This window comes from Eubalaena glacialis, chromosome 11 (genome assembly GCF_028564815.1).
Source record: "Eubalaena glacialis isolate mEubGla1 chromosome 11, mEubGla1.1.hap2.+ XY, whole genome shotgun sequence".
In the NCBI taxonomy this organism is placed as follows: Eukaryota; Metazoa; Chordata; class Mammalia; order Artiodactyla; family Balaenidae; genus Eubalaena; species Eubalaena glacialis.
In genome coordinates this window covers 28694718-28719726 of record NC_083726.1, presented here as the reverse complement: position 1 = coordinate 28719726, position 25009 = coordinate 28694718, and the positions used below count along the sequence as shown (strand labels likewise).

Genomic DNA, 25009 nt, shown 5'->3' with positions numbered 1-25009 from the left:
AACTATTCAATAATCCAATAATTTAATCATTTAACTAGAAAATATTGATTATATGCTTTCTAAATTACTGTTGCAAAGGGTTATAAGAGTATCTGGCAAATAGTATAAAGTGCAGGGGTGCCTCATGCATTTGTCTGTTAGAGTACGCTGTATATTTTATAAATTTTCCATACTTTGGTTTCAATTATAAGCTAATAGGTTACATGTGACATATAAGTAGGTAAGTGTGTGGTACTATCTCACTGAGGTTTTAATTTCATTTAAAGGCTAATGATGTTGAACATCTTTTCATGTGCTTAATTGCTTTCTGTATACTCTCTCTGTGAAAAGTCTTGTCGTTTGCTCATTTTCTAACTGGATTATTGTTTTTTTTACTATTGAGTTTTGAAAGTTCTTTATATATTCTAGATACTTGTCCTTTGGATGGGTGGTTTGCAAATATTTTCTGCCTGTCTGTATCCTGTCTTTTCATCCTCTTAATAGGATTTTTCACAGTGCAAAAAGTATGATTTTGATTAAGTCTAATTAAGTTTACATAATCAATTTTCATGCATTTTCTTTTATGGATTTTGCATTTGATGTCAAATCTAAGAATTTTTTGCCTAGCTCTAGATCCTGAAGAATCTCTCATTGTCTTTCTAAAAGTTTTTAAGTTTTATTTTTTACATTTAAGTCTATGATCCATTTAGAGTCAATTTTTGTATAAGATGTAAGACAGGTTGAGGTTCAGTTTTTGTCTATGGATGTCCAGTTGCTCCAGCTCTATTTGTTGAAAATGCTATCTTTCCTTCATTAAATTGCTTTTGCACCTTTCTCAAAAATTAGTTGGGCATATTTTCGTGGATTTACTTCTGGGTTCCTTCTCTATTCTGTCCCACTGATGTATGTGTCTATCCCTCTGTCAGTACCATATATTCTGATTATTGAAGTTTATGATATGTCTTCTAATCAAGTACATGATTATTCCTACTTTATTCTTTTTTTTTTTTGGCCACACCATGCGGCTTGCGGGATCTTAGTTCCCTGACCAGCTATATCTATAAAACTCTTGCTGGGATTTTATCTTTCCTAGGTTGAATCTTTTAATACATGAATATGGTATGCCTCTCCATTTAAATAGGTCTTCTTTGACTTCTTTTGTCACCATTTTGTAGTTTTTAGCATATAAGTCTTATATACATTCTATTAGATTTACACCTAAGTACATCATTTTTTGATTAATTGTATATAGTATTGTATTTTTAGTCTGGTGTTTATGTGTTCATTGCTAGTATGTAGAAATACAATTTTTTTTTTTTTGGTATGCTTTTTGAATCCTGCACCTTGAGAAACTAACCTATTAGATCTAGGAAGTTTTATTTCTTCCTTTCTGAGCTGTATGCCCTTTATTACCTGTTTAAAATATAATTAGCTTAAATATTTCCTCATATATATTTAGAACCATATGAGACATTGTTATAATTTTTGCTCCAATCATCAAACATAATTTAGAAAACTAAAAGAAGTCTATTGTATTTAATCTTATTATTGCTAATCATGTTCTTTCTTCCTTCCCAACATTCCAGGGTCCATCTTTTATCATTTCCTTTCCATTTAGTGAATTTTCTCTAGCCATTTTTTTTAAGGAAGTTCTGCTGGTGATAAATTCTCTTAGTTTTTCTTCATCTGAGAATTTCTTGATTTCCCTTTCATTTCTAAAAGATATTTTCACGGATATGGGATTCTGCAGTGGCAGTTCTTTAATTTCAGCACTTGAAAAATGCTGTACTACTTCCTTCTGTCATATTTCTGATGCAAAATCCATTCTTATTCAAGTTGTTTTTCCCTTGTAGGTAAGGTACTGTTTCTCTCTCACTGCTTTCAAGATTGTTCTTTGTCTTTAATATTTAGTAATTTGACTATGATGCGTCTTTAATGCAGATTTCTGTGTTTCTTTGGATTTATCCTGTTTGTGGTTAGCTCAGCTTCTTTAATCTGTAGGTTATGTCCTTTGGAAGTTTCAGCCATGGTATTTGAGCACTTCTTCAGCCCCATATTCTTTCTCCTCTCCTTCCAGGACTCCAAGGACATGATATTAGATCTTTTGGTATTAGTTTTACATGTTCCTAAGACTCTTGTTCATTTTGTTCCCAGTATATTATCTCTTTGTTCTTTATACATTTTTTTAAGAGAGAATATTATTCAAAAGTCAAAAGGTAAAATATTTCAAATCCTTCCTGATGAGTGACATTAGAAAGCCCTTTAGCCCAGGATGGCTATGAATTTCAGCCCTATCACATGCTAAGCAGTAGATGGGCTTGGATCCCCTATTTTATGGAAGCAGTTGATGCAGTGAGGGTTTAAGCCACACAGCAGAGGACATATAACTATTATTACCAGTATACAAATGAGTAAGATGGGTCTTTGAGAGAGGCAGAGCAATTTGCCAAAATAACACAGTGAATTAATGGTGGACCTATGATTTGAACCATGGGGCACCTATGATCTCCAACTACAGGATGCAGTATTGACCAAGGTGCCCAGCTGCAACGCACTGAAATCTATCGCAGGCATGCTGTGTAGGGCCACTCCTGGATGACATGGGGTTCTCTGACAGCTCACTTTGCCTTAAGAACTCAAGACCCTTGCCACGCCTCTCCTAGACTTCACAGCAGTCTAAGATGCTTCCACCCAACCTCCCTCCCTCTCTCCTTCACTTAGGGTCAGACATGCATCACTGATGATGGCTCACCCAGCCTATCCCAGCTCCCTCTCCCATTTTCTCCAATACAGGCATCTCTCTTAAGAAAATCCTTGCATGTTTAATACCAGTTTGGCATCTGTTCCTGGAGGAGCTAAATTAACACAATCAGGTAATCTGATTTAAGAGCCCAAGGTATTGACTACCACTCCATAAGTGGTAGAAAGAAATAAGTGCTTCTGAGGAATTATTTAAGATTCCACTGGGGAGATCAAATAAAATAATATATGTGGGAAGATTTTATGATCTCTTAAATTGACTGCAGATGCAAGTTGTCCTTATTATTTACAGTTCACACAGCATAGTTTGCCGTGGACTCTGCCTGCTCTCAGCCACTGGCCTAGGTGTGGATGATTTCCAATTTATCATATAAGCTAATGATTGCTGCTTTGTGAGAACTGCAGACTTATCACTTTAATTTTTATAATACTTAGCATAGCCATGATTTATAAGGCATGTTAGTGACATTACACCCTAAGTTGGTTTTTATCCAAATAAACTGGAATTTGGCAACAACTTTGTAAAAATTGATATAATGTGCACCTAGCAATGATCCCATTCATTACCATCCCAGTTATCTAAATTGTCTTTAAACAAGGGTGTGGTGAGTTTTCGGAGAACTGATAATAAACTCCACACCTGTTCTATCTGTTCCACATCAAAGGTAATTGAAAGCTTACCTGTTATTATCTGGCCTCCTCACCTGGGAAGCAAGATACTCAGTGTGAGGAGCTCTTGTTCATTTAGGCCACAAAAATGGATTTGAATAAATCACTTAGCTATCCTCAATAACTAATATAAAATGATTCTGTTATTACTGTTAAATAGACTCCTGACATTGAATCATGTCAGAATCAATTAAAGTTTACCAAAATGCCAAGAACATTAAATAGAATATTTCAAAGTGTACTTGGAACAAGAAGAAAAACATGAAAAGGATAAGCTGACTTGGGGTAGAGGGTACATGATTAATGCATGACAAAAACAAGTTAAAGTTCTCCATTCCTATATGCTTTCATCTTTACCTCAAAAAGCAATACACTGGAAAATATGGGAAATAGAAATTCAGTTTACAGGAGAATCAAAGCCCAAGATGGATGAGCAGATAATAAGAAAGCATGTCACAATTATATGAACTCAACTCTGGATGAATTACATTCTAAGGTAGTGATAATCATGGAAAATGTTTATTATCAGATTCAGGGTTCTGCTCTAAGTGCTTGATATATACCCCCTAACTTAATCCTCACAAAAACCTAGAAAGTAGATGCTATTGTTTTCTCCATTTTTCAGATGGAAAAACTGAGGCCTGGGGAAGCTAAACAGCTTGCCCATGGCAGGGCTGGGATTTGAGCCCCGACAGTCTGACTCTAGAGCCTCCCAGTCAGCATACGGTTCACAGATCAGCAGCATTTTTATTACCTGAATGTGTGTTAGAAATGTGGAATCTCAGACCTATGGAATCAAAATCTGCATTTTAATAAGATCTCCAGGTAATTCTTACACACACTGCATTTTGAGAAGCACTACTCTAGAGACCATATTCTGCCGCTCAACCATATACTTTGCTACCTCCATCACACTAAAGACCGAATGAATGGGAATGCAGGACACTGTAAATGACCTTTTAGAAATCACAAAGTATGAGAGGGGTAGAAGGAGAGAGGTGATGAACAAACCCCATGGTTTTCAGAAAGAATGTATGAGGGAGGGGGGAATCAACAGAGTAAAATCCAGGGTAACGGATAGAAATTCTTGGCAAATTCTAAATTAGAGAGCTAAAAGATGATCTCGAGGAACCAATGTGGGTTCACTAAGAAAATGTTCTGTCAAATGAACCTGATTTCCTTTTTGGATGGACATACAGATATCAGGAAAATACCACAATTATATTACACACAAATGTCAGTATCAAGAATGAGTTTTGGTAAAGTCTTTCTTGTTATGCCTGTTGATAACATAAGCATAATCAGTAGCTAATTGAATAACTATATCCAAAGCAGGTTGATTAATAGATCATTGTAAATAAGCAAAAAGGTATTATTCTTTTATTCATTCAAAAAATGTTTACTGAGCATCTTCTAGGTGCTGGGGATGCACTGATGAACAAGACAACATTCTGCTCTCATAAAACAACAACTAAACAAATAAAGATAATTACAGATGTTAAATAAAAATAAAACATACACATTAGCTAGAGTGAGAAGAGGAATATTTCTTAGGTGTTGACATTTGACCCAAGACCTGACTATTAAAGGGGAAGCAGCCATGAGGGGATCTGATGTAAGAGCATTCTAGACCAAAGGACTAGCAATATATGAAGGCCTGTGACTGGCCATGAGCTTGGCATGTTGAAAGAATAAGGCAGATAAAGTCTGCAAGGCCAGGTCAGTGCAGCCTTGAAGACCATAGTAAGTGTAAGGGAATTCACTGGAGCATTTTAATTTGGAGCATGATGTGATCTGATTTATGATTTTAAAAGATCAAAGACTGCCATGTGGGGAAATGGATTACTATGGGGGAAAAGGGGGACTCTTGTTCTTGATTCAGGTCTCATCATCTTTACTGGAAATTTAGATGAAAACTGTGCAAGGATATAAGATTTCATGACTAAATTTGTACATACAGCTTAGCTAAGGTCTTCTGTGGTAGGTTATGGATTCCCAATGAAATGAGCAGTCTTGAAGTAGCTTCCAAAATTAGCAGATGAAATGTAAAATACTAGAAACACAAAGTTCTGAACTTAGCTTAAAAAAGAAAGTCCCATAGGTTCAGTAAGGGTTGAGAGAGACCTGGTTTAGCTGAGTTTGCAGGGAAAAGGTAAATTTTACTTAACTTTTTGGCCAATTTGAGACAGCATATACTGGTTTTCAAAATCCTAACGGAGTTTTAGGTTGCATGGAAAGACTTAGATAATGATTCTGAAATTTGAGTAAGTATCAGAATCATTTGAGAAATGAAGCACAGGCACAAACACACAAGTGTGCTAGGTTGCTTTGGCTTGTGTAATGTTCTGATGATAGTTTGTGGTGCCCCAGAACTGCAACCAAGAGAGTAAGTCCACAATGTCTGTCATACTGGAAACATACATCACAGATCCAACAGTCATGTCTCAAGGAGGTCAGTGGTACTGGAGAAGTAGATGTTGCGGGTTACAGAGAAGATGTATGGCTTTCAAGAGTGGAGATATTCAAAACCCTTGGAGATTTTTAGATAGGGATGTTCCATGCACAATAAACTGATATTATGATGTCTTAGTGAATCAAATACATTTGTTGGTACAATTAGTAATATTCCATGGTTGAGGGTCTAAAAATACAAAGATATAGGAATTCAGTGCAAAATAAAAATTTTCAGTGCCCATTGTGTAACCCTGAGGGTAAAGATTTTTTTTTTTTAAATGTTCTAAAAATCCAGTGAGAGAGATGGACATGGGGGGATGATAACAGAGATATCCACAGTCTTATAGGGAATAGTAGAGAGGCACAGTCCTTGTTCCATCTGGGAGTTCACAAGAGATTTCCTGGAAGAGATAATGCTTTAGCTGAGTATTAAAGATGAGTCAGACATAATTAGCCTGTGAAGAAGGGTGGGATGAGTGTTCCAGACTGAAGAAATAACTCCCACAGAGGCATGGGGCTGGAAGCAGCAGGGCACATGTGGGGAATTAAAAGGGTATTACAAGAGGAGAAAGGGAAAGGGGCAGTTATTGGGAGAAAACACTGGAGAAGGATGTCAAAGAGCGCCTGAATAAGTAGTTTAGTGTTTAGTTCTGTAAACGATGGGGAGATTTAAAAGATTTTAAGTATTTTAGAGATTATTCAGCAGCTATGTAGTCTTAAATGAGTTAAGACAAGAGGCAGAGGGACTAGTTACAAGCGAATCAGGACGACTCTAAGAGCTTGGGTTACAGTAACAGTGGTAGGAATGAAAAGAAAGAGATACATTGGAAAAAACACTTTTCAGAATATGAAATCAGCATAATTTGGTGATAAATTAAATGTGCATGCCTGAGGGTGGGTGGAGATGGAGAAGCTAAGGGTAACTAATTCCAGTGACTGGTGAAGTGTGGTGCCACTAACAGAGTCAAGAAAGAAAACAGAAGAGCAAGTTTGGGGTGAGTTCAGTTTTGGACATGTTGTTTGAGGTGTCTATTCTACATGCAGGTTGAGAGGTCCAGGCTGAAGCTCAGATGAGAGTATGGGGCTCAGAAGAGGGATATGGATTGGAGGTCATCAACTATAGGTGGTAGTTGAATCCATGAGACTGGAGAAGGTTACTCAGGGGCAATGGGGAGAGGCCTGGTGAAATTAGCGCACCCACACCTTCCAAATGGATGTCAGATGCCAAGCTAGGGCAAAGTCATGATGGACTCAAGCTGGTTGGGTCTACATAGGGGAGATTGTCATAACATGCTCCCTGCTCAGAGGCTCAAGAAATTGGTTTAGGGAAATGGCAAGTTGCTCAAACACTAAGGAAAATAAATAAAATACCTAGTCCAAAAGACTGAGCCAGTTATTTCAGGAAATCCCTGAGCTCTATCTCTCAGAGATATAGTTGACTCATGCCTTTATTTACCTTTCATTGGTCCTTGTTTCATTAAATTATAATGAGATAGGTGGGAAGGTACATGCCCTTTCTCAATGGTGAATGATTTGTCATGGACAGAGTCTGACAACTTGCCCATAGACAGTAAACTGAGAAGCCTCTCCAGACCCAGATCATTAGGAAGGACTTTCCAGGTGCCAAGCAGTTGCTGCTTCTGTTGCTTGTTTCAAGCCCTTAGAAAAGTGCAAATTATCCCAAAAGCCACTGGGCAAATGCCATCTTGCCTGCAGGAGTAGCCTAACTCTGGAGAAGCATCACTTAGGAGACATCAAATTCCCTGAGCTTGTCCACACATGACAGCTTGTGAGGGCCCCTAAGGAAATCAAGGTTATTGAAGAAAATATCACTGGTTGGCATGCAGGTCTGTCTTTCTCACCTCCTATGCCTTTTGCTACTAAGCAGATGGGGCTGTGGCACTTGTTAGGAGCCTGGGCCTAATTCAAGAGCCTACCTTTGCTTTCACTGAAGCTACTGAATTTGAGGGGACCTGGGGAGAATTAATATACCTCAGTATTCCTCTAACATCTTTTCCCTGTGTGATACATCCATTCTCACCTGCTGTTTTCATATTGTACTCCTTTCATCCCTCTGTCTCATATTGAAAGCCTGCTGTGCTGGAGTACTGCCTCTATCATTCTTAACAGGTTGCACACACCATCAGAGTTTGCAAATGGCAACGCCCTGCTAGTGGAAATCTTTTCCTAAGGCCTCCTTCCCAAATGTTCCAGGCCAGCAGGGGTTACCTAGAGTCTTACCCGTGAGCCTGTCTCTGGGAAGCTGACTTGTTCCTACTTGTCTGGCTTGGAACTTCTGCAGCCTGTTTCAACAACACCTTTTTTAGTTGAGCAAGGTTCCTGGGCTAACCGTGAGGGTCATTGCTAGGGAGAAAGTCAAAGCAAGAGGAGCAACTGGATGATTAAATTGAAAGATGTTCTTTACTAAACAATTCACCGCAGTTCCCAAAGATATTTACACTCTGCCTCTTTTCCAAATTCACTTACAGATCCTCTCCTGCCCTTCGAGCAATTATTCCCCTCAATTCAAGTGTCTGGAAGGAGGCTGGATAGAAAGCAAGGCTCGATTCCTGACTAGAGCTGCTGGATTCTTCAACTACTGGCCTCACCTCCAAAAGAATCTTAATAGCCCAATTTAAAGACTTGTCATTAGGTAAAAACCCAATTTAGCACCTTTATTTATGAGGCAGAAATTCTTTGTACCTTGTTGGTCTAGATTTACAGATAGATAGATAGACAGACAGATAGAGTAATGGTTTTGAGTGTCAACTTGGCTGGCTCATGGTGCCCAGGTATTTGGTCAAACATTATTCTGGATGTTTCTGTGAAGGTTTTTTTTGTATGAGATTAGCCTTTAAATCAGTGGACTTCAAGTAAAGCAGACTGCCCTCCACAATGTGGGTAGTCCTCATCCAATCAGTTGAAGGCCTTAATGGAAGAAAGACTGATGTACCCTGAACAAGCAGCCAGCAGACTGCCTTTGAACTAGAACTGCAACTTTTCCCTGAGTTCCCAGCCTGCTGGCTTACCCCATCAGATTTTGAACTCTCCAAGCTTCCATAATCACATGAGCCAATTCACTAAGATACATCTCTTTTCCTCTTTCTTTGTACACATCCTGCTTGTTGGGTTTCTCTGGAGAACGCTGACTATATAGATAGATAGATAGATAGACACACAGACAGATACACACATACATACATACACAGATAGACAGATGATAGTTAATACACTTTATAAGTATTGCCATAACAAGATTCCCCCAGATAGACAGATAGATAGCAGGACACACGGGTGGAGGGATGGGATGGAAGGTTTTGGGATAAGTTATCTTTTGAGTGTAGACTCAAGAAAGCCCTGCTTCCTCCCTGTAGATGAAGCTAGGGTTCAATGGGAATAGACATTTGTTTTACGGTTTAAACGATTCATTGTTTTCCCTTCAGTTCTTGTAAGAACACACTGAGTACCTCAGATAAGCCATTCCAGCCCAGCACTGCAGGAGTCCCTGATTGAGGAATATGAACCAAACCCCCTTCAAAAGAAATTATCTCCCTGCCTTTCTGGGACACAATAGCCTGACTTTAACCACTCGCCTTTTTTGGCCTCCATATATCTGTTTGAATAATTATTATTCATCTGCTGGGCCTGTCACAGAATTCCAGCTGTAAATAGCGCTCATCATCACCCCCATCACCACAGCTGGTAATGAAGAGAAATGTGTCGGCTAATAAGGAGAGCGGCCACCATTACAGTAATGAAGAAAAATGGACAGAAATGCCGCAGGAATGGCACCTCCACTATTTCCTGGTGTAATTGGCAAGAGGTAATTGCTTTTTTATCCTCCCTGGCTTCACCTCTGCAAACTACTTCCAAATTCCTTACATTCATCACAAAATAGACAATTGAAAGTAGTGTAATAAACTAAAAAGGCAAAGGAGCTCAGCTTTGTGGTACCAGTCTTAAAAGAAGGAAAAGAAGGAAACATTTACAGGATTAATAAAAAGGAAAATAGGAGGCGGGTGGGGGGATCATTCCTTTGTTGTTATTTTTGTCATTAGAGACCAAGCCTTCTTTCAACCACATACAAAGACAGGCTCCAACAGGAATAACTCTGAATATGTTCTAAACACATATGCTGCGGCCACTACTGCCACTTAAAGGGTTCCCACTCACATGCAGTAAAATGAAACATGAGGCAGGCCTACTTTCATTCTTCCTGCTGAAAAATCCAGGCCTAAGAGCAGCATAGAAATTAGGTCTGCATTTTTTTGGTATCTCATGTACCAAAATGAACCTTGTTTGGGCAATTTATGTAAAGCATGTCATTTTTCTGGTTTGCCCATTTTCAGTGCTTTGCTCTGGTTGGGGCTATTCTGGGTACAGTCCTTGGAAAGATTCTTAAGCTCAGGATTTTACAAAACCATTAAGAGAATTAAGAACAATGTCTAAGCCCCATGAAAAGAATCACGTTCAATTAGTAAAGTTAACTTAGGTATTTTTTATTCTTTTAGAAATACATCTACAAATTCTTTGATATTCCTCTCTTTCCCTTAAGTGTGAATATAGTGAGTGTGGGCTCGATATAGTGACTTGCTTCCAGGGACTAGATTACAGCAGAAGTGATGGTGTGTCACTTCCATATTAGGTTATAAAAAGATGCAGCAAAGGTGAAAACAACCCAAATGTCCCTTCACACGTGAATGGATAAACAAGATGTGTATATACATGCAGTGGAATATTATTCAGCCATAAAGAGGAATGAAATTCTGATACATGCTACAACATGAACGAATCTTGAAAACATTGTGCTAAGTGAATAAGCCAGACACAGAGGGACAAATATTATATGATTCCACTTATATGAGGTACCTAGGATAGGCAAATTCATAAAGCAGAAAGTAGAACTGAGATGAACAGAGGTTGGGAGTTAGGCGGATGAAGAATTATTGTTTAATGGGTATACGGGGCTTCTGTTTGGGACGATGAAAAGGTCTGGAAATGGATAGTGGTGATGGCTGCACAACAACTGAATGTACTTAATGTCACTGAATTATACACTTAAAAATGGTTAAAATGATAAACCTATGTTATATATTTTTTACCAAAATAAAAAGGACCCCCCAAAAGACTGCACCTTCTGTGTTGAGTGTTCTGCCTCTCTCTCTTTCTGTCTCTTGGACCACTCACTCTGGGAGAAGCCGGCTACTATGTCTTGAGGATACCAAGGCAGCGTTATGGCAAACCACTAAAATTTCTGGACAACACTAGTGAGAAATTGGTGACTCCAGTAAGCAAGCCTTCTTGGAAACGTCCTCCAGGCCCATCCAAGTCTACAGATGATGCAGCCCTAGCTGATATCTTGACCATAACCTCAAAGGAGACCCTGAGCTAGAACCACCCAGCTAAGTCACTCTGGGATTTCTGACTCTCAGAAACTGTGAGATAATAAATGGTGGTTGTTTTAAGCCACAAAATCTTGGGGTAATTTGTTACACAGCAATAGATATTGAATACAGTATAACTATATATGCACAAATTTACAACAATATTGAATGAGATAAATTCACAATAATATTAGGTGATAATAATCATCTAAAACAAGCTTCTGCTTCTTTTTACAAAGCAATTGGGGGAATGTTAGCTACTGAGGTTAACAAAAATGTCTATGTCCTGATGCCATTCCTTCTCAGGTTCCATATGGTTCCCTCTCCCACATTTGTCTGTGTGGGAATGGGTATTTTTATTTCAACTGCATTCTTGGTCTCTGTCTGCAGTAATTCAAAATGCATAGTTCAAGTGCAGAATCTGTATTTCAACTCTAAATCTAGCACTCCAGATACTACTTGGTTACTGCAAAGACACACACTAACTGGGAACTCCACAAACTAACCCCCACTATCTGTTTTCTTCTCTCTCTCACTCTTCTTAAATTCTATCTTTATTCCAGTGATGATGAAAGCAATTTTTATATAGCTCTGGAGTTTGTAATTACAATAACTATCACCAGAAAAGGTCTTTGCCACTCACCAATGTCTCTTATAGACTGGATGTGGGCCGTCTACAAGCAGCATATAGGAGGTAAGACCTGGAAAACTGGTTGACCCAGGAATAGTGTTACCTATCTGACCTTTTGAGGACTCACTCATTTATTGGGGAATTACCCAAGAAAAAGCAAAAAAACCAAGCAGAGGTGGCAGGTCATGAGGCAAACAGGAGAAGGATAGGAGGAGACTTCAACAGAGGATCAGTATGGAATAAAGTTAACAAAGATAGAATAGGAAACATGTTATGCCATAAAGTCAGGCATCTAAACAATTAATCCATAAACTCTGACTATGTGACAGGGCATTACTTTGATTGAGTTTGGGCCAGATTCTTAAAGGAGTCAAATTAGGCTAGGAATAAGAAGGACTGATCTCATAAAGATTCCACTCTCTTTCTCTCCATTGCAAACACCACGTGTACATAAGTCATTACATGTTGGCATCATAGGTTCCTTTAAATATTTGTAAAGTAGCATAAAGTAGGAGGCAGAAGATAAGGGCCCTAGGCACTCTTAGAAGATAACCAGATAACTTCAGATATGGCTTTAGTCTCTCCAGGCCTCTGTGTCATCTGTAAAATGAGGTCATTCTACCCATGACGTTTGGACTGGACCAAACGATCTACTGAAATTCCTTCTAACTCTAAAATCTACAATTTTATGGGTTAAATTCTGATGCCCATACACTCCTCCATAAGGTATTCCTAGGGAATCATCCTAGCATGGCTACCTGGACAGTTCAAACAGTTTCTCCATCTCCATATTACACGTCCTCCAACTCAGAACAGAAGCACAGTTTGTACCCTCAACTCAACATCTCAGTTTTTACCCTGAAAACTCAAGAAATACGAACGGTTTAAGAGTGAACAGTGGGGATTGTGAGCACCTATAGTCAGAGATTTATTTCCAGGGAAGTTCTTACCTTAGATGAAAGGTGGCACTCCAAGGGGTGAAAACTTGGCTGAAGGTCCCATTCGATCAATATGGTAAGCCTGGAACTTAACCTAGGGCAACAAGAGAATGAAACTTGAAACTCAGTTCGGGATATATACAAAGATGGTGCAAAGCTACGAAGAAATTCCAGAGGCCAAACTATGTCAACTTCACTCTAAACCTGGTGGGAAATGAGTTTAGCTGGTGCTCGGAACATGTTCTGGGGAAGTGAAACAGCAAGTGATCGCTTTTTTCTTTTTATTTTGAGTTTTACCATTTCTCGTCAGATGGAAGAATCCTTGTACCTGAGTTCTCAACCAGTCAATGAAAATCTGCTGGTAAATCTCGAAGCCTGATCTCATAGAGCAGAAGTCAGTGGCCTGGGGGTTGACAGTCTCCCCAGGGAGGAATGAAACATCTGCTGGAAACTCCCCATCCCCATCCCTTGACCTTAAAGCTCTAGAGAAAAGAAAAAGTGGTTTCTCTTGACAAAAAGATTGGGAATCCCTGTTGCCATGTCTTACTGCTTCTTTAAGGCTTCCATGGAAATGAAAGATGTTCTCAAGCAAAGATAGGTCAAATCTATTAACAGAGCGGGTGAGGCATTTCCCTCCTGAAAACTGTGGAATAAGAGAAAAGAACCTTTTCTGACAAAATGAGTATTTTTGTTTGTTTGATTTCATTTCACATTTATTTATTGAACAGTAGGGAGAAGTAATTTGAATATGAAAATAGCTAGTTATTAGAAGAAGAGGGAATAATTTCAAACATGGAGCCCCCTGTAGTTTATACATCATGTAAACTTGCTGCTCCATCCCTCAGCCTTTCCCATCTCCCTTCAGCAATCCTGTTTCCATTCTCTCAGCTCCCAGAGAATCACCAAGAAGCTGAGTTCCAGTAGCACTAGCCTAATACACATTTGATTCTTTTCTCCAGCCACCAAATGGACCATCTTCCCAGAACTCTTCCCATCATTAGAGGGGAGAAGACGAGTTGAGCAAGTCTTTCTCCAAACTATAGCCACATTTTTATATTAATCTGACACCTGTCATCTGCTTTATTTCCAGGAAGTTCTTCTTAGTGGGAAGGTGGCACTCCAAGGGGTTAAAACTTGGCTGAATGTCTGTGAGAATTCATTAGATAATATCCAAAAAGCCCTCCAGAGGTCCTTGCTAAATACAACCAAAGATGGTGCAGTGATTTCCTAAACCCAAGATTTCAGGTTTACTCTTGATGTTCCCTGGATACTAGCAGTGTTTGGCTATATAGAGGAAGGAGAAATATTAACCAATTTTTATTCCAGCTGACCTTTTACAGAGACAAGAAGTAATTTTGCTTGAATTCTCCATTTCAGTCTAGGACGGTAACAGCCGGGCAGGGATTTTGCCCAACACTTTGTGAGGTTTACACTCAACTGCGTTTGTCAGATTGGCATTTTATATTAAAACAGTAGAGCACTGTTATTAAGACAGCATACTGCTACAACTTTAGGAAGATCCTAAACCAAGAAACTTTCTCTGGACCACTGGAGTCTCCATGACTGTAAAGGTCTGATGTGTTTCAAAAATCCATTTCAGCCCAGGAGGTTATAGTAGAATGATCAGGAATCAGACTGTCTATATTTGAAGATTAACCCTACCATTTGCTTACAAATGTTGTGATCTTCAGGAATTCCCTAGCTGTCCAGTGGTTAGGACTTGGCACTTTCCCTACCTGGGCCCGGGGTTCAATCCCTGGTCAGGGAATTAACCTCCCACAAGCCACGTGATGCAGCCAAAAATAAATAAAATAAAATAAAAATAAATAAAATTAAAAATAAATAAATAAATAAAACAAATGATGTGATTTTGGAGACAGCAGATCACAGGGGTTAAGAATATAGGCTTTGGAGCCAGACTGCTTGGGTTGGAACCTTGATTCCACCATTTACTTGTTGGATGATCTTAAGGAAGTTCTTCAAACCTCTGGGCCTCAGTGTCATCATTTGTGAAATGGGGCTGTTAATGGCATCTCCAAATGTTGGGGGAAGAATGAAATAAGTTGATGCATGTAGATGCTTCAAGCAATGTCTGGCAAACAGTATCAATAAATGTTAGCTATCATGATTGCTATTATTCTTTCCAATTTTTCAGCATTTCATCCAATGCTGGGCAAAATCAACAAAGAAAGGGAGCTAACCAAGGAGAACTCTGGGGAAAATGTTGAATTTGGCAAAACTGGGAATCAGGCAGAACTTATTCTTTGGCACTCTCTCCATTTTTCTCTCTCCTGTTAATGTCCAGGCTCCTTATATAACACTGTACCCAAGCTCTAGATTTTCTTTCTGCTCTCCTCCATACCCACCCTTCACCAATCAACTTTTACCCACACTAGCTCTATTCCTTTAGGACTTCGCTCTGAACTAGGTGATAATATAAAAAGTAAAAAATCAACTCTGGTTTAAGATAGTAATGAATGCTGGTAAGTTAATGTTATGCTTTCTGGATGTCACATTTGCATTTTACAAAATGAAGATTGCCTTATTACCAGGAAGAGTGACCAAAACTGAGAACTTCAGTTAATGTGCGAGGCAGGTAAGGGTAATAATTCTGGGCAGGTTGACCATTGGTTTTCTTTGACTCACAGATAAGCTGCTACTTCCATAACCCATAGAGCTTGTTCTAAAGTTAACTGTTTAATATAAAGCAGCATAGACAGACTCCTAGGCGAAAGCAGAACACATTGTGTTTAAACACAGCGTTATTAGGTTGACAGGCATGGCATCGAGGCCGCAGTGTTACTGGTCCCACAGCTCCCAGGGCTGCTGTCAACAAGTCACGACAAATTGGGCCAGCCAAAATTTTCAGTCACGTCTGATTTTCCTGAAGATGCAGATACACCTGCTGAAAATGTTCCAAACAGAGAAAAACCGAAATTGCAGAACAGAGCGAGCCGATGGAGGAAAATGGCAGAGGCCCAGCGTTGGCTTCTATCCCCCATTATTATAGCCCTGGGATAGGCAGCATTCTGAATTCAACAAAGGGGCCGAGGGTAAGGGGATTTGAGTTCTAGATCCATCTCTGCCATTAACTGATTGTGTCTTTAAGCAAGTTGAGTCACTTTATTTTGGAGGGTCGTATTTGCAAAACTAGGGGAGAGACAGGCTCAAGAGCACTATCCCTTCATTCTTCCGAGTCAGAGGCCCCAGGGGATTCCGAGGAGCCCCTAAAGCCCTGCAGAGCAACTTAAATGCCTCTACAGACAGGCAGTGGAACGCAACAGGGTTTCCTGATTAAAAAAAAAAAAAAAAAAACCATAAGGAAATTAAGATGCTGAGAAGATTAATCTGGGGGAGAGGAAAGTAATATGGAATAAGGCAGAGAGTAGCAAGATCGGACAGGATCACCAGCTAGATGGTAAAATAACTAGAATAGTAAAAAATACAGTCAAATAAGATAGGGTAGGCAAATGAATCTCAGCACTGGCTGCACCCTAAGGAGCTTTTAATAAATTCAGATGCCCAGGCTCTATCCCTGAGTAGTTATATGGAACTTTCTGGGTCTAGGGTCTAAGCTTCAGTATGAGGTAAAAAGCCCCCCGTGTAATCCTCATGTTCAGTCAGTGGTAAAAACCACCAAGGGTAGACTATGATGGTTTTTCAGAACCAAAAGGAAGAGTTGTATGTAAGAGACTGCTGAAGGTGACCTGAGAGGATTGACAACAGATTAGACGGAGAGATAAACATCTGGAAAGACTCCCAGACAACTTCGATCTCAAACAAGGGTGCTTAAGAGAAGGAAGAGGGGCTTCCCTGGTGGCGCAGTGGTTGAGAATCTGCCTGCCAATGCAGGGGACACGGGTTCGAGCCCTGGTCTGGGAGGATCCCACATGCCGTGGAGCAGCTGGGCCCGTGAGCCACAATTACTGAGCCTGCACGTCTGGAGCCCGTGCTCCGCAACAAGAGAGGCCGCGACAGTGAGAGGCCCGCGCACTGCGATGAAGAGTGGCCCCCGCTCGCCGCAACTGGAGAAAGCCCTCGCACAGAAACGAAGACCCAACACAGCCATAAATAAATAAAATAAAATTTAAAAAAAAAAAGAGAGAAGGAAGAGGTCATGGTACCTTGGTAAAGTGGAAATGGTTTGGGAGGGAAGGTGAGTTTGAACTGAAGTGGATAGCAGGATATCTGAGTGATTCCATCTTTCTACAGTATTCAAAGTAATGAGCAGCACCGTATCTTTTCTGACAAGAAAATTTAACTTCGAATTGACTACTCTAGCTATTATCAAAAGCCCAGCTGAAACAAAGTGGCAGTACAAGAGTGATGCACTAAGAGAAGGGTACCTTATATTTCTTCAGCGTTTGTTTGTCTTTTTTTTTTTTTTTGGCTTAACTTCTTTGGGAGGGATATAAGTACTTTGCATGTTTACAAAAGCTATGAACCTAATTCCCAGAAAAAAAAAAAAATACCATTAGAAAAAAACATGGAGCCCAGGTTAAGAATCTCTTTTTTAGATAGGGACTAAAGGGCTCACTAAGCCAAACAAAGTTTTTGGTTTTGTTATTGTTACTATTATAGTTGTTATTTTAAGATGAAGAACTACAGACCGAAGAGAAATATAAGCAGAGAAAAAGAGATAATAAGGAAAGAGATGTGTTTTATTAGACAGCTTTTTCCTAACAATGAGGTCACTGCCAAGTGTCCAGAGAGAGCATTATTTTTCCTAAATGCTTTGGAGCATTTCATGTCTTCTCCCTGTTCTTTGTTCTTTGATTAAAATGCTGATGTATTATGTGCACCTGTCCTTAGCTTTGTCGTTAAAACATCCTGGCAACCACAAGAAAACATGCCAGCTTGTGATAACTATCTGCATTTTTAATAATGCCTAGCATTTCCTACAAATAGGATTTCAGCATCTAGAACTCTGGATTTGGAAAACGAAACAGCTTTTGTTAGTTCTAATAGAAAAAGGCAGCTTGATTTCCAGTGCTCTGTTTTAATCTGGGTTTTACCAGCCGGTGATTTTATTGTAAGTGAAATCCATATTCGTGTTTAGCTTTAGCATCTCAACTCTAAAATGGAAAAATCACAGCTTCAGTAACAGAATTGAGAATGAGGTCCTGGCATCTTTCTTAAAAGGAATTTGGATAAGGCTTCTCAGTAAATACTCACAAATTACTTACGCCGTATGTCTAAACACACACAAACAGGTTTAGAAAACCTGGTTGAATTGAAATGAAATAATTAGATATGAAAACAATAACCTGGGCTTCTTTGCCAGATTCTTATCAACATGGACCATACTTGCTCTAAGGCAATAAAGGGGGTGGGGGTCAAGGTCATGACCAGGAAGGAATTCATGTGCCCAAACTCTCTTCATCTTCATGAAAAAGTTTTGCGCTTTCCCGGGCTACCTAGAGAGGGGTCCATAAGGCACTGTTCTGGGTTCCCTTTGTGACTTAAAGGGAAATGTTCATAGTGTCGGGAGCCCTTGATGACTTGCAAATGAAAAAGGAGGATGTCCTCAAATTCCTTGCAGCAGGAACCCACTTAGGTGGCACCAACCTTGACTACCAAATGGAACAGTACATCTGTGAAAGGAAAAGTGATGGTGTCACCTCATACACCTACAGAGAACCTGGGAGAAGCCTCCCCTGGCGGCTCGCGCCGTTGTTGTCATTGGAAACCAGGCTGACTTCAGTGTCATATCCTCCGGGGATACTGGCCAGTGAGCTGTGCTGAAGTTTGCTGCTGCCACTTCTACTGCTGGCCGCTTCTCTTCTGGGAACTTCCCTAACTCTATCCAGGCCACCTTCCTGGAGCTGCGACTTCCGGCGGTTACTGATCCAGGTCTGATCTCAGAACCGTGTTATGTTAACCTGCCTGCCATCACTGTGTCACAGTGACTCTTCTCTGCGCTGTGTGGACATCGCCATCCCTAGCAACAACAGGGGAGCTCCCGCAGTGGGTCTGCAGTGGTGGATGTGGGCCGGGGGGGTGAGGATGGGATTGGCGTTCTGCGCATGTGTGGCACCAGCTGCCGTGAGCATCTGGGTGAGGTCAGCCTGCTGTCTACTCTGCAGAGATGCTGAAGATGCTGAAAAGCTAGCATGGACTACTGCTGGAAAGGCTGTGACCCAGGAGGAAGTTCTGACTTCAGCAGTGAAAGGGAATTCATTTCCAAAGTTTCCCCTCTCCTTGATGCCTAAAATTACGTGGTTCACAACAAAGACTCACATGAGTCTACTTCATTTGAAGTAGGGCAGAAATGGCTTAGAAATATTAGCCTCTTGCTAATATTGTGCACATGGTAATGGATAAGCTGGAGTCTTGGTTCAGTCTATACTGCTGATGGCCCCTCAGGACCCCATCCTAGCCGAATCCTTCCTAGAAAGGCGATATAGAAAGGAGACAAAAGCAGGGGTCTTGGCATCCAGTAGAAGTGGGTTTAAATCCCAGCAACACCAATGGCTGGCTGAATAGACTTTGAAAAGTCACTTAATTTTCCTGAACCCTGCTTTCTTTGATTGTAAAATGGAGGTAATAATATTCAACTAACGGATTAAATGGAATGAAAATGCAAGGCCTAGCCAAGGTCTTCAATACACTGCAGTTCCCCTTTTTTGTGCTCCCTCCTTTCCCCCTTCATTCCTTCTTGAATCATAGCCAAGAGTTGCCATGCCTTTTCCTGGTCAAGTAGTGAGAATTCTGTTTGTCTTGTACGAACTCAAGGTAAAGAGTACCCTTACTTCAAAGGAGGCTGGAAATTCACAGTCACTGGAAGATTAAGTTTTAGACATTTCATTTGTTCTCTTTTTCTATTTTACTTTTTTCTCCCTTTTACAACACAGGCACTGTTCCCTTGGCATCTGCAAATTTACTTTTTTACTTCTACAGGTGTAGGTGGATTGATTCAAGAAGAGAAATGGTGGCACGAAAGAGAAGTTTTTTTTTCCAAATACAGAATTCATTTCAAAAAGGGGAGTGTTTTTCATGATTAGCTAATTGAATGCTTGCTGAGAGCCAGGCACTACTCTACATATCAATCCACTTAATCCTCACAACACCAGGAAGTGAGTACTTGGATTAGTAGACAAGGAAACTGAGGCACAGAGAGATTAAGTAAATTATGCAAGGTCACACAACTAATAAGTGGGAAGACTAAGATTTGAACCCAGGTAAACCTGCTTTCGGAATACATGTTCTTTACCACTTCTGCAGCTTACTCACCTCCTTTCCCCAGCAGCTCAGTGTACAGAAAACGGAGGGAAAATGGATGTGGAAAACACAGGTTAGAAGAAAATGAATCATGAAGGACATTTGAAATAGGTATTGAGCTTATGTAATTGAAATTTAATGCTGTTTTCAAATATTCATAATAGAAACTCTAATGTTTTATAAAAGGGCAGGTAACTCAGTCCGATCAGCTTTGATGTTCTAAGCAATGATGTCAGAAAGCCAACGGAGACTCCTGAGAAAGTGTTTGGTGTTTGCTTTATTTCCCTGTGCTAATATTCCTTGACTGAAAACAATCTCAAGGTTTCCAAGGGTAGCCAGACTATACAGCCTGCTTTCTCTGAAGGAAGAAACATTTCCATTTTGAGAAGATGAAATGGACATTTTCTTGGCTACGTATTTGATGATGTTTCTTTACTGGGAACACCTCCATTTCTTCTTCCTGAATCAGACTTCTAGAATTTTTTTTTTTTTTCACCTAGAAGAGACCACTGATGCCATTTACTTCCTCTCCCTTCTATGGTAATGAAGAAGGGGAGGTCAAATAAATTCAGTTCTCTCACAGATCGAGAAGCCAATCTAGGATTGGAATTCAGTTCTGACTCCTCATCCAGCTCTGCCACTCAACCACATGTGTTTCTTTCTCTCACACACAGGCTCTTTTTGGCCACCAGTAAACACACTGACCTTTGAAATATGGAAAGAAAAGCGCTTTGAAATAAAACTGGCACAAACAGCGGTTAGACGGCCGTCATCTGGAGGGCGAAACAAAGAGGGGCATAGTTTTCAAGCTGTCTTCGTAATTACGTGAAGCAGTTATCACTCATGCCCCAGTCTGAGCATTACCCCCCAAACAAACAGCCGAGGTTTGAGAAAGCACATAGGCCACTTTGTTGCTCTAGCGTCCTAGCGGGTGGGAAGCCCCCTCAGCTAAAAATCACATGTGGCTGGGCCTGTTTTCCAGAGCTCCAGGCTCTTTCCTTACTTCCTTCCCCATTAAAACCCTCTGCTCTTCTTGGCAAAAGGCTTCAGGTGAGGTAAGTGCCAATTAACAACACAGAGCTTGATGTATTTCACGTTTATGACTTAGAGCTGTTCTCATGAAATATATTCTTCTTCTCTGGCCCAGAAGCCTCGATGTGCAGAGAGCAAAGATTCTACGTGTGGCTGAAATTTGGTTCATTTTTGCTAGGGCCCTAAAAGTGATTTCTCTCTCTGGGGTTTGCTCAACTTAGAAAGCCAGGCAAACAAACCCCAGAGAAGGGCAAAACCGATTCTGAAAACTTCAGCTGCAAAGATAACTGGAGCAAAAGGCTCAGCAAATTTGGGTTTTGCAAAAAGTGGTCTTAAATGTCTCATGAAATCTTAAATATGGCCAGACTTCAGAAGAAGTAGGAGAGATGGGAATATCTAATACCGAGGTTCTCTACAGACTTTTCCAGCTTTCAAATCTGATAAGAAATTTTTCTATCCTAGGAATGATTTTAGTTTCTCCAGTCATTTGAGTGTTATCACGTCAGTTTATGAAAAATACTTTGGTGAGTTGCTCTTAGGCCACAGAGATCTGAGATCTGACCAATTAAATGATCTGATTTGACATCTCAGAGCCCTTAAAGACCAAGAGGTTTGGCAATAGGAACATAAATGGGTGACAATATATTTCAAAACAATTTCTCTAATTATTAGGTGTACTCAGTTGCTTAATATTTTCAGTGCCTACTGCATTTAGCAAAGGGAAGGACAGATGCATATTAAAATGCACGCAAATACTACACACAAGCCACATTTTAATATATTGTTTTGCATCCATAATTTTAGTCTTGTGATTTGTATTTTCATTTGCTTGGGAACAAAGACTTTCTTCTTTCCCCACTTGGGAAACAAGGCAAGACTTGTTTCTGCCAGCATCCTAATAGTATTCCTGAAAAAGCGGCAAACTTAATGGTTCAGGAACTGCTCTCCACCACCTGCTTTCAGGCCCCTTAAATAGGGGCTGCATTTACAATGCATTGAAAAGGTGAAAATATGCAATCAATCAGCTGCTTTGTCACATAGTGGCAGGCAATCATATTTTTTTGTCGTTGTGTTAAAACTGAACAGACTGGTTTTTTAAAAAATTAAGCTGTTTAAATGTACAATCTCTTTTCAAATAGAGGGTGTGGCAGACTGCCTGCTATACATTTGCCAAATCCCATTTCCTTTTAATCCAGGGCCACAGATAGAACACATTTCCCAGCCTCCCCTGCAATTAGGTGATTTCTGGCTGGAGGAATGTGGGCCAAAGTAATGTACACAACGTCCAAGTCTGGCCACTAAGATCTGCTGGGCAACCCTAGTGCCTTTTCCTTACTCTTGACCTCCTGGCAAGATGCAGAGCATCAGGTGGAAAACGCCAAGGGCATAAGGAGGAGTCTCAGGATGGAAGGAGATGGGGGTCCTAAAATGAAACTGTGTGGAGCAGACTCTCTGCCCTCATCCATCTCCCCTGACCAACGACTCACAACAGACTATGACTCATGTTCACTGTGTGGTAGCCAGCCTCCAATGGTCACATCTCCTGGTATCCATACCCTTGTGCATTCATCTCCAATAGCATATGGCAGAAGTGATGGTATGCCACTTCTGAGATTAGGTTATAAAAGACTGTAACCTCTGCCGTTGGTGGTCTTTCGCTCATTCTCATCCTCTCTTTCTCATTACTTTCTGGGGATGCCAGCTGCCATGCCTGTGGAGATGCCCACATGGTAAGGAATGGAGATCTCCTTCCAACAGCCAGCAAGGAGTTGAGGTCTGACAATAATCAGGTGAGTGAGTTGGGAAAAGAATTCTAATCCCAGTTGGTCCTTCAAATGACCGCAACTCCAGCAGATAGTTTGAATACAACGTTGTGAGACACTGGGCTAGAATCACCCAGCGAAGCTGCTCCTGGATTCTCGAATCTTAGAAACTGTGTGAGAAAATTCCTTTTTTTTTTTTTAATTGAAGTATACTTGACGTGTTTGTTGTTTTAAACTGCTAAGTTTTGGAGTCATTTGCTGCCAAGCAATAGATAACTAATACAATGTGAATAAGAAATCAGCTTTCATTGAGCCACTGAGACACTGGGACTGTTTGTTATGGTACTTAAACACTGACTAATCAGCAGGGCAATACCTGCAGTAACTATGTCCATACAATGAGCCACACTATAACGTTTCTAAGGGTAAAGGCTTTGGTTTATTCTCCTGTGAGATTTCACTGCCTAACACGGTGCCTAGACAAGAGTAGGCATTGAACAAGTGACAAATAATGAATGTGGCTTTCAGTAAGATGCACAGTGTGGTCCTGTGTATGGAAGGTACAAAGTCAACACCTTTAGAACAGCTGCCACTTTAAGGCTAGATGGGATCAACTGCACTTTATTCAGGGTCAGAAAAATTCTGGGATTGTATTGCTACCAAATATGTAGATCGTAGTTGTCAAACATTCATGTAGAGAAGAGAACTCAGTCATCTAGTTATGTTTGTGTTTCCAGATTATCACACTTACTTTTGTAGGGACCAGGTATTCTAACAGGTATATGTGTTAATTTATTTAACCCGTATAAAAACTTGATAAAGAGTGTGCTGTTGCTCTTCTGAGTTTACTAATGAGGAAATAAACTCAGGAAGGTTAAGCACCTCGTCCCCGATCTCAGTACAATTCCATGGCAGAGCCTGGGCTTGATCTCTGGACTTGCAAATGCCAAGGATCATGAAGTTACCCGTTATACTAGGCTGCTCCCTGAATTGAATTCTCAAAGAAACAGGACAGAACTCCAAAGTCTAAGAAAGGGCTGCTAAATCGATGGAGTGGATTAAGAGATATCCTGTGAGGACAGAACAGAATAGTCAAGACTTAGGCCTTGAGAGATTCCCATTAAGAGGGGCTAAGATCAAAGTTTATAAAATCCTGAAGGACATGGAGTGATTCCCCCAAACTGATACACACCCCAGGGATGGGGCCTCACCTGAAGCTTGTCAGAGATGGTTTAGGAGAACTTAAATGCATGCCGCTTGTAGATGATTAGATGCGTCCCCTCTGCCTCCATGTCAGCTGCACAGAGACTAGGCTCACCGCCCCAGAAGCCACCATGTAGAGAGAATATCCAGAGCCACAGGGCAACCAGCTCCACTGGAACAGCCAAGAGGGGGAGGCTTGGCTTCCCTTTAATTGACAAAAACCTTCATAACCAGTTCCTTCCAAGGCTTGCAAATCAGCACTAGCCTCAAAGAGAGCAGGTATGGGCCAAAGAAGCACAGGGAATGGATAGACATCTCTGTGTCTGCCTCTCCTGCCGGTCCCGTTTTTGCTTGTTTTTCGTGGGAACTTGTGTGTGGTGAGGACGTTGGGTATGTATTTGCTTCAGACAGCAAGTTCTCTTAGCCCAGCCTTGTGGGAAGAAGTGGAAGTCGCTATTTACGGGGAACACTGCCAATGGGCTAATGAGAATTTTTCATGACTTTTGGATGTTTGTAGAACTAAAGGCTTTTGAAACCTGAATCCAAGGCTGACCTAGAGTCTTGAAGACCTGGATAATGACCTCTGGGAGGAAGCTGTGGCTGACACAGAAAAACCTTACTTATTCTGACGTTTACGAAGTTTGGTTGCCAAAATATGCTCCTCTCAATCTTAGATAGTGAGACATATTTTTAATCTGTAACAGTTGGTGCTAGGGCAGAGTTTGAAATTTATCTTTCACTTCATGGGGCAATGGGTTTTCTAAAGAAATGAATAATGCATTCACCTTTAGCAAGGAGAATATTAAAGTTGTGCAAAATAATATACCATTTAAAAAATGTGGGAGGACTGTTTACATAAAAAGGAATTGACATGTCCATTACGAATCACTCTAAATAATTTAAGGAGGCCCTCAAAGACGTAATTGTAATAGGAACTAAGTTTAAATTCTTACACTTGAAAATAAGACTGAATGC

General features: G+C 40.4%; 1 long non-coding RNA gene across 8 annotated transcripts in view; it reads right to left on the bottom strand.

Annotated features, from left to right (window-relative positions):
- The window catches only part of LOC133100991 (uncharacterized), a 495678-nt gene that overhangs the window by 98506 nt on the left and 372163 nt on the right, over positions 1 to 25009 (bottom strand). For all 8 annotated transcript variants that reach the window (XR_009702570.1, XR_009702569.1, XR_009702571.1 and 5 more), the window contains one exon: positions 12828 to 12909. This is a non-coding gene — a long non-coding RNA (uncharacterized LOC133100991). The remainder of the gene's footprint in view (positions 1 to 12827; positions 12910 to 25009) is intronic.